Consider the following 9,279-nt stretch of genomic DNA (forward strand, 5'->3'; position numbering starts at 1 on the left):
TAGTACAGAAAAAAAAAAAAAAAAAAAATATATATATATATATATATATATGCAAAAGATTTTCTTTAATCATTTTCCCAGACTTCCAGTACTGTATTTGAAGAACGTAAAGTAGAAATATCTCATGTCATTAAAAATAATTAGGAAATTGCTAATGTTGAAAAAAGTACTATGTGGTTTACTAATTTTTGCCTTGATAAATTGGGCCAACTGCTACTAAATGGAAACTTTTAGTTTACTGAAGAATGGGAATCACCTAAGTATCAGCAAATTTTCAGCCAATCCTTTCTCCAAAAGGGCCAGAAATACAAGTAAAGGAAAAGAAAAAAACACCAACGCCTTACTTCCAATTATGGTTCTGGAGAATGTGTCTTGGAATGCTGCTCAAAAAAGGGAAAAGAGAAAACAATGTAGGTGCCTGTGAAGAGGCAATTATTCAGCCTTTTCAGCAGCTATAACATGCAAAATTACAAGGAAAATTTGGAAGATTCAAGCCAGGAGTTATTAGTGAGAAACTTCAGGATGTTTTGGATATAATGTTAGCTTTTATGTACCAGATGCACCTGATAGGCTACTCACCAGGGTTGCTCAACAAAATTGCATTTTATGATAGAAAAGATGGAATTGATAGGAAAACAACAGAATAAAAGTGTCACTTGTGAACTCTGAAAATTAGAATATTGCTCAATTTTTACAGTATTTACTTCCATTCCATAATAATACCAGCCTTTCAACAAAAATACTTGACAGTTATCTTAATTATAATTTCCAACCACCAAGTATGAAGTCTAGCAGGAAAAGGGCTTCATTTTAGTCCAGTCCCCATTGTCCAAAGAAGCAGAAAAGCAGCTTGGCAGCCTCCCAAGTCAACATGGAGCGCAACTGAGATATGAAGCTACCACATGGTTATCAAAAGGTAAATCTTCTCAGTTTCAGTCACATTACCTCCTAGCACTACTTCTTTCCCACAGAGAACTCCTCTGACCCTTGTCACTCCTATGTTCTATAAGCCCATCCACCACTGACTCCAACTGACTCACCCAAGACCAGAACAGCATCTGCAGCTAAGGATAAGGGCACACTGAGTCTGGATGAACGTGGTGGATAGCAGAGGCAGATATGGGTGGCTCTGAAGCAGCCAGGAAGCATCCATAGTAGTTCTGATATTCCTACTAATATACCTTTAACTGAGGATTCTCTTGCCTCAGGGCCTTTAGTCTGAGGTCACCTGGGTCCAAGGCAGAAACATTGTCAGAAGGGCGTAGCAGACAAAGATGCTTAGTTCATGGCAGCAATGATGCAGGGAAAAGGAGAAGCACTGAGAGGAGGCCAGGGATGATATATTGTACCATAACCCACCAAAACACATCTAAAATGTGCTCGACTAACCCATAGTTGAATTCCAAGCCAATCGAATTGACATAATTAAACTTAACCACTACAACCTGCCATGAGCAAGTTTCCACCCAGAAAAACACCATTTGAATTTGAGAATATGGCAGAACTACTGGAATGTAACTCACAACGAGAAACTTGCTGAAGCTCTTGCCTCCAAAATAGAAGTAAAACAAAAAGCTTCTGGGACCAGGGATTTAGCTCATTTGTGCCACACCTGCCTGGCAAGTGCAAAGTTCTGAGTTTGATCCCAGGTAACAAAATTAAAAAAAAATTAAAAAGGCTCCTGAATAATTGCTTAGCATAGCACCAAAAGCAATTTAATTCATTACAAGCTTCTATGATGTCAATAGAAAGTGAACAGATAAAGTTATCCAGCTTCTCTCTCATGTCTCAAAATTTATACAAAATTTAATTATAGTCAAAAGCCAAGCCTACTTTAATGAATAGAAGTACTGGATTAGCTAGTTTATTATACTTTATTCTCAAAATGGTGTGTAGGTGGGAGATGTAAGTATGAGTTGTTTTACACTCTTTTGGTGTTGTGAGCATCCACCAAAAACATTGTACTTTGAATCTGTCTTTATTTTATTTAATACCAATTATTGAACTCGGGTCCATTGTGCTTGCAAGGCAGGCCACAGAACCACTGAGCTAAATCCCCGGCCCCTGAATCTGTCTTTTTAATATTGTTTTATCTTTCTAGATTTTGCTAATTATCCTGAATATAAAATTTAATATATCACTTTTCCAAAAAAATTCTCGCCTTTTAAATTCACATGACAAATCTGACAACTAAATGAGAAAAATCAGGGACAAGCAGATTCATCTCATTTGGGATATTTTTGTAAGTGATTACTTGCATAAATTTTAATGACATTTTTACTTTTTTGTAACCTTGTTCTTCATATAAGCTCACAACAGGTATGTGCAGCTTTCCGTATACAAGTTTAATAAATTAGCATTCATATACCTTAAAAATAATTGACAGGTGGTAGAACTTCCTGTATAAATCCATTCCTCCATAAGAACCTATGGTGTTGTATTGTATTCAGTTCTCTGGTTATTCATTGCCCACTTGTTTCTGTTCATATGTTCAAAAGAATTACTATCTGAGTCTGTCTTTGTATGTGGCTAATTTCAGAAAGGAAACCACAAAGCTTTCCAATGGTAAATGTCTAGTACAAGAAAAACGTTAGGTTGATCTTTCTGAAAAATAGTAGAACCCAGTCATTTGTTGAAATGGTTTACTCTGCAGCTATTATGTACTATACAGTGTCTTCCTCTTGCCTGAAGATACATGCATAAGAAGACAGTTAATATCCGTACTCTCATGGAGCATAGACATAGTGGCAGAGAATGCACAATAAACAAATAAGATTTAAATTCAAATAGTGACAGTGCTACAAATAAAATGAAATAGTAGGACAGAGAAAATTGGAAAGAGGGGCTGTTTTAGGGAGTTTAGTCAGATAATGCTCCTCCGAGGACATGACAGTAAAGCTGAGACCTGAATGACCTAAAGTAACCATATGCACAACCTGAGGGAAAAGTACAGGGCAGAGAGAATACGTAGTACAAAGGCTCTGTGTTCAGTACATAATCAGTGACTTCTAGTAAAAAGAGAGGGCAAGTGTAACATGACTCAAGAAGTAAATGGTATAAGTAGAGGCTGGAGGCCAGAACTAATGCCAACACTTTGGTTTGCAATTGCCAAAACTGTGAGATGTCCAACAGACAGATGGCAGAGGGATGAGACCATGGGACTTGAAGGAAAAGTTAATAACTAAAGATAAAAATTCGAGGATCTTTAGCTATGTTATATTCTCTATTGTTTAACATTGACTTTTGTTTAGCATGTGTCTTTAATACATGCTCTAAGAGGCAGGTAAAAGTATTGTTAAAGATATATAAAAATGGGAAAGTATGATTTACACAGATGTTTTTGGAATGCATGAAAATTTGTGAGGTGTTTGCAATGTTTTCCTATAGGTAAAATTGGGAGAAGATGATGTTATCAAGGTGACAACATTCAGGCATACAAATGAATATTTGGATATTAGTGTCTGTTCTGTTATTCATCAGTAGTTAGAATACAATGATATTTATTTTCAAAATGCTTACTACTATGCCTTATGCCTTATATCTACTAACTAATGTAGTGTGTCTCTTTGGAAGGCAGCTCTGCTCACCACTATACAACAAATAGAAGAATGTCATTTTATAATAGGCAATTCATTTGATAAATGAAATGGTACTGCAATGTTGACAATATAACAATGCTTAGTAATATTACTGTTTTTAAATATTAATAAAACATCTCTACCCGTAAGTGAAAACCATGGTATTAATTTAGAAAAGCATAGTATACACAATGAATTGGAGAGAACTTTTTTTTTTTTTTCAGTTTATTGGTACATTCTAGGTATACAGTACAGTTACATTCATTATTGGGATCTTGTACCTCTACATGACAGGTCTTGGTTCTCATTTTTTACCCTTGTCCCTGCCCTCTCTTCACCCCTTCCTCCTCTCCCCCTTTCCAAACACTTTATTTCCATTTTTCATTTTCTCCTATTTTTTTTCTTTTCCCTTATTCCCTTTCCCCTATCCTTCCCACTTTCCCTACACTTTTAGCCCTTTTCTTCCTATTTCACATTGTTAATTATCTCATTAAGATCTTGTGTACCATTATAGTTTATGGAGAGAACTTCTTAGAAGCATTCAAATATTTCTTCCAGTTATTTCTTGTTTGTAGGTTTATCAAAAATCTGTCTTCAAGGATGAATAATGTTTGTGTTTGTGTGTGAATGTTTTAGTATTTGTCCATCTTCTTCCAGTTAAAGATTGCTTCAGCTTTCTATAAGTTTGACAAAATATCTGAGATCGATAATTTTAAAAGAAAAAACATCTTTTCGGCTCGTGATTTCAAAGGGTTTAATCCATGGTGACTAACTCCATTGCTTTCAAGCCAGTGATAAGGAAGAACATCATGGTTGAGATGATTTGGTAGAGTAAAATTTCTCACTTTGTGGTGGCCTGGTGGCCTATGAAACAAAGAGAGAATTTTCACAATAAAGTCCCTCCACAAAACTCATTAAGCTCTGAGTCCATAAATGGATTAAATCATTCATAACATAAAGTCAGAAACCTCATATTCCAATCACTTTCTAAAGTCCCCACCTCTGAACACTGTTGCATTAGAGACCAAGCCTTCAATAACAGGAGTTTTGATGAATGGTTAAGATTCAAACCATAATGAAACTATTTGCCCTAACTCAAGAAGAAAATCTGGAATTATACCAACTTTTTATATGAAAATCTTTTAAACATTTATTTTAAAGGGACAGAAAAAAGAATAAAAATATTAACTATCTCACATAAAATCAACTCTACAGCTTTGCATAGTTAATCTGATAACTGGGAGAAAATATAAAGATTTAAGTATTATAAGGGCAGTGAAAATCCTGGCATACTAATCTTAATTATAGTAATCACTGCTAACATGAACTAAAACTTTAATGTCTTCCTGGAATAATGCATTGTTATCTCATTAATCCTTCAAAAGAAATATTTTTTATTTGAACTACTATGTTCTCTCTTTTAGGTGAAAAATTAGTGTCATAGTTTTACCTACAGCAAGAGAATGATATAACTCAAATTCAAATCAAGGTCTGACCCACTCTGAAACCAGTGTTTGTAACCTCACTGCTTTTTTTTTTTAAGACTATAGATATTTCAGAACTCAAATATTTGACTCCAATAATTTGTTAAAAACAAAAAAGAAGATGCTATTATACTAAGACACTTCCCAAGTAGAAATGACATATCTCCCTCCCTCTTTTTTTACCTAAGGGTTTACGTTGGGTACCTAAAGTGACTGGGTCTTTGGATCTGTCAAGACTCCTTATTTTCAATGCTGGACCTACAGCTTTGATACCTGGTTTGTAGAAAACTACCACTGCACACACCAGCCAATAGTCACTAGCCTATAAATGGGATAGTTCTAGTACATTGAAGACTCAACATCATTAGGCCTAAGTACAGGTCTAGTATCCAGTTCATGTAAAGGGGGAAAGACAGTAATAAATAGAAGAACAAGGAAGCAAGACATTTCTTCACACAGAAAATCAGGTACAGATCTACCTCGAAAAAAATACAGTGTTTAAGTTATTGATTCTCTTAGTTGTTGCATAAAAGAATTTATAGACATAATATATAGATATATATACATATACACATTAATCTACACATGCATACTATGCCCATATATGCATACTTGCTATCAAGATAATAAAAATTGGATGCAAAACAATATAAGCCAAACAATCACTTTAATATATAAAATTCACAAAGATTATTAAAAATACTATCCAATATAGATAACAACATAAAAAATGTGCGTTGTGAACATTTATCTCTGGGCTTATGTATTGAATGATGGAAGAGGGTAAATCACTATAACATTGTTAATTATCCCTTATAAATCTCCATTTTCTGATCTGTTAAATGGAGACAAAATAACTACCATGAAATTATATCATGTAAATTGTAAAATTATACCTTGTAAATATGTACTCAACATGTTTAAATTGTGTAAAGTACCATATAAGCCCCAAATATTTGCAGAAACTTCTTCAGACACAGAAACATTAGTAGATATGAATGTTCAGTCTATTGGTTTAAGGAAGCTAAAAATCTGATTAAAATATGAAATAGAGTAAGATTTTATTAAACAATGATACAAACCAGCCATATATCTCTCCAGGATGGGTTGCTATGCCTGTCATAATTTTGATGTGTTATGCAATCTTTAAAATGCAAAAAACAGTGACTCTCAAATTTAATCTATGAGAAAATTTGCTTAGCAGATACTATCTTAGAAAAGGTGCAGAAGTCTGCAATATGAGCACACTAGCACAAAGTCATATTCTCTTACAATAAATTATACCACAGTGAATACATTTAATTACTTGGACTGATGCTTTCTTTATTTTATAACTCCAATAGCTTCAAGCTATTAAAATGATATTTCTTTGCCAGTGTAACCCAGTGCTTTCATGAATTTAAATAAATCTTGGCAAATAATGTTAATTAGTGAACCTCTGCCATTGGTCCAAATTCTGTGTTATTATCTTAAGTATTTAACAGTTATGACCTCAAAGGGTTTTCAATATCTCATCTAGCTTAAGTAGTAGGATTTGCCCATGACAACATTAATATAACATAAACTTTAAAAGAGATTTTATCTTAACATTCTTAAATGTTTTGCAATCATATACATAGACTTGCCACATTAATACATGACCATTGTAAAAGACTTAAGCAGTACGTAAAGAATAATGAATAAATTAAGCATCACCTAAAATCCTGCTAGCCTGAGGTAAGAACCATTAGCCATGTAGGGATCATATATTCATGCAATTCTTTATGAAGATAAATTCATGCAAAGGTGTACCTGTAGTTATAAATATAAAATACGTGCATGGTTGTACACATTTTATACAAAAGAAATCATACTGTTTACACTATTTGTCTTGAAGTTTTAACAATACTGGCTTTTGGTGGTTGCTTGTCTTCTGTAGCCCCCCTTCCACTGTATCTTGATACATTTTTAATATTATATCTCCTTTCCCACCATGTAATCAACTTATAATGCAGTGTTTATCATTTCCAGACAAGCATATACATGGATTTACCACTGATTATTTTGAAAGGCATAATCATCTTCTACACAATTGTTTTCTGTCTTTCTCTTCCCAGTTGTTACAGACCTCATTCATTCTTTTGAACCTCAACTCAGTAATTAGTAACTATGACTTTGGGCAAATCATTCTGTGGTTTGGGTAAATTGTATTCTTGAGTTTTTACCTGGGTAAAATGGATGGTTTTACTACCTAATTCTTTGGATTGTTACTAGGCACCGTAAGTTAATATATAGAGAGAGCAAGTATTTTGTATACTACCTTACTCAAAGAGGTTCCATAAACACATTGGCTATTGTTATTATAACAATTACAAATATTATTTTATGGTATACATGTACAAAAATATAATCAAACAGAAGAACTGTAAAGAAATAGTGACTCTTTATAGAAAAAAAAATCTTCTTTATCCAGTCTTCAGTTGATGGAAATTTGGGTTGTTTCCAAGTTTTAGCTATTACAAATTATTCTGCTATAAACATGGGTGAGCATACATCACTGTGGTATGATTCTTTTAGAAAGATACCCAGCAGAGGGATGGCTGAGTCATATGGGACTTCTAATCCTAGTTTTCTGAGGTATCTCCATATTGATGTCCACAGTGGTTGCACCAGTCTGCACTCCCACCAACAGTGGAGAAGGGTTCCTTTCTCCCCACAGCCTCACCAGCATTTGTTATCAGTTAATTTCTTGATAGCAGCCATTCTTTCTGGTGTGAGGTGGAATCTCTGTGCTGTTTTCATCTGCATCTCTCAAATGACCAGCAAAATGGAGTACTACTCGGCCATAAAGAATGAAAAACTGCAGGCATTTATAGCTAAATGTACGTACATTGAGGGTATACTCAAGTTAAATGAATAGGACACACCTGAGTAAATACCAAATAGTTTCTCTGGTGTGAAAAACTAAAAATGTAAATAAGGTTCATATGGTATAATTGAAAGTGTGAAATAGGAAGAAAATGGATAAAGGTGAAGTGGGAAGGCGGGGAAGGGAATAAGGGAAAAGAAAAAATCTGAAAAAAATAAAAGAATGGAAACAAAGTCTTAGTAAATAGGGAAGGATGAAGGGGGTGAATGGAGGGAAGAGGTATGGGGAAAAAATAAGATCCAAGACATATCATGTACAGGTACAAGGTCCCAATGATAACTGTAACTGTATTGCTTGCTTTAAATGCACCAATAAACTTAATGGGAAAAAAAAGAAGTAATGACTCTTGGCACTAATCATGAGTGGGTACTAAATCCTTTGGATGAGCAGTAGGTAAGTAACCAGACAACACCCATTGATCAATTCTAACACTGAAAAGTGGAACGAGACAGATACAGTCTTGTAGAAAGCATCTGGAACATTCTATGAAATATTGTAATGAAGTATTTTAACCAAAATATAGTAGACCCTTAATATCTAAATGTCTTACCAGCATAAAAGAACAAATGGTGGACCTATATGTATGTTGACTAAAACCACAAGAATATAAAGAGCTAAATCTGAAATATAAAAAATACTACAAAGCAAGCTTCTTTAACATGTAAATGGAATTAAAAAGAGAAGGAAAGATTGCACATTACAAGCACCTTGGATTCTGATTCAAATGCATCAACCATAAAACCGCATTTTTTTCATTAAGTTTTTGGTACATTTTAGGTATACAGTACAGTTACATTTATCATTGGGATCTTATAACTTTGCATGATGTATTTTGGTTCTTATTTTTTCCCCATTCCACTGCCCTCCCTTCTCTCCATCTACCCTTCCCTGTTTACAAATCCCTTTTGTAATAAAAGAGGAAATTTGAACACCAGTGATTTCTGAGGTATAAAATTTACTATTAATTTATCTGGGTAAAATAATGATGTCATTTTTAAAAGAACTGTTATCTACAGCATTTATGGATGAAATGCTATGTTCATATATCTTGATAGCCTGAGAGGAAAAAAAGAGTAGATACATAAATTAAGATTAGAAACAATGTTCAAAATTTTTAATGTAATTGTAAGAGTTCCTAAGGGTTCATTATGCTAAGCTTTTTACAAATTTTATGTATGTTTGAAAAGTTCTATGTAAAAAGCTTTCTCCTTGGGCTGGGGATTTAGCTCAGTAGTTCTGCCGCCTGCTTCGCAAGCACAAGGTCCTGAGTTTGATCCCTGGTACCAAAAAAAAAAAAAAAAAAAAAAAA

The sequence above is a fragment of the Fukomys damarensis genome, unplaced genomic scaffold (assembly GCF_012274545.1).
Source record: "Fukomys damarensis isolate Sample0158 unplaced genomic scaffold, DMR_v1.0_HiC HiC_scaffold_12, whole genome shotgun sequence".
In the NCBI taxonomy this organism is placed as follows: Eukaryota; Metazoa; Chordata; class Mammalia; order Rodentia; family Bathyergidae; genus Fukomys; species Fukomys damarensis.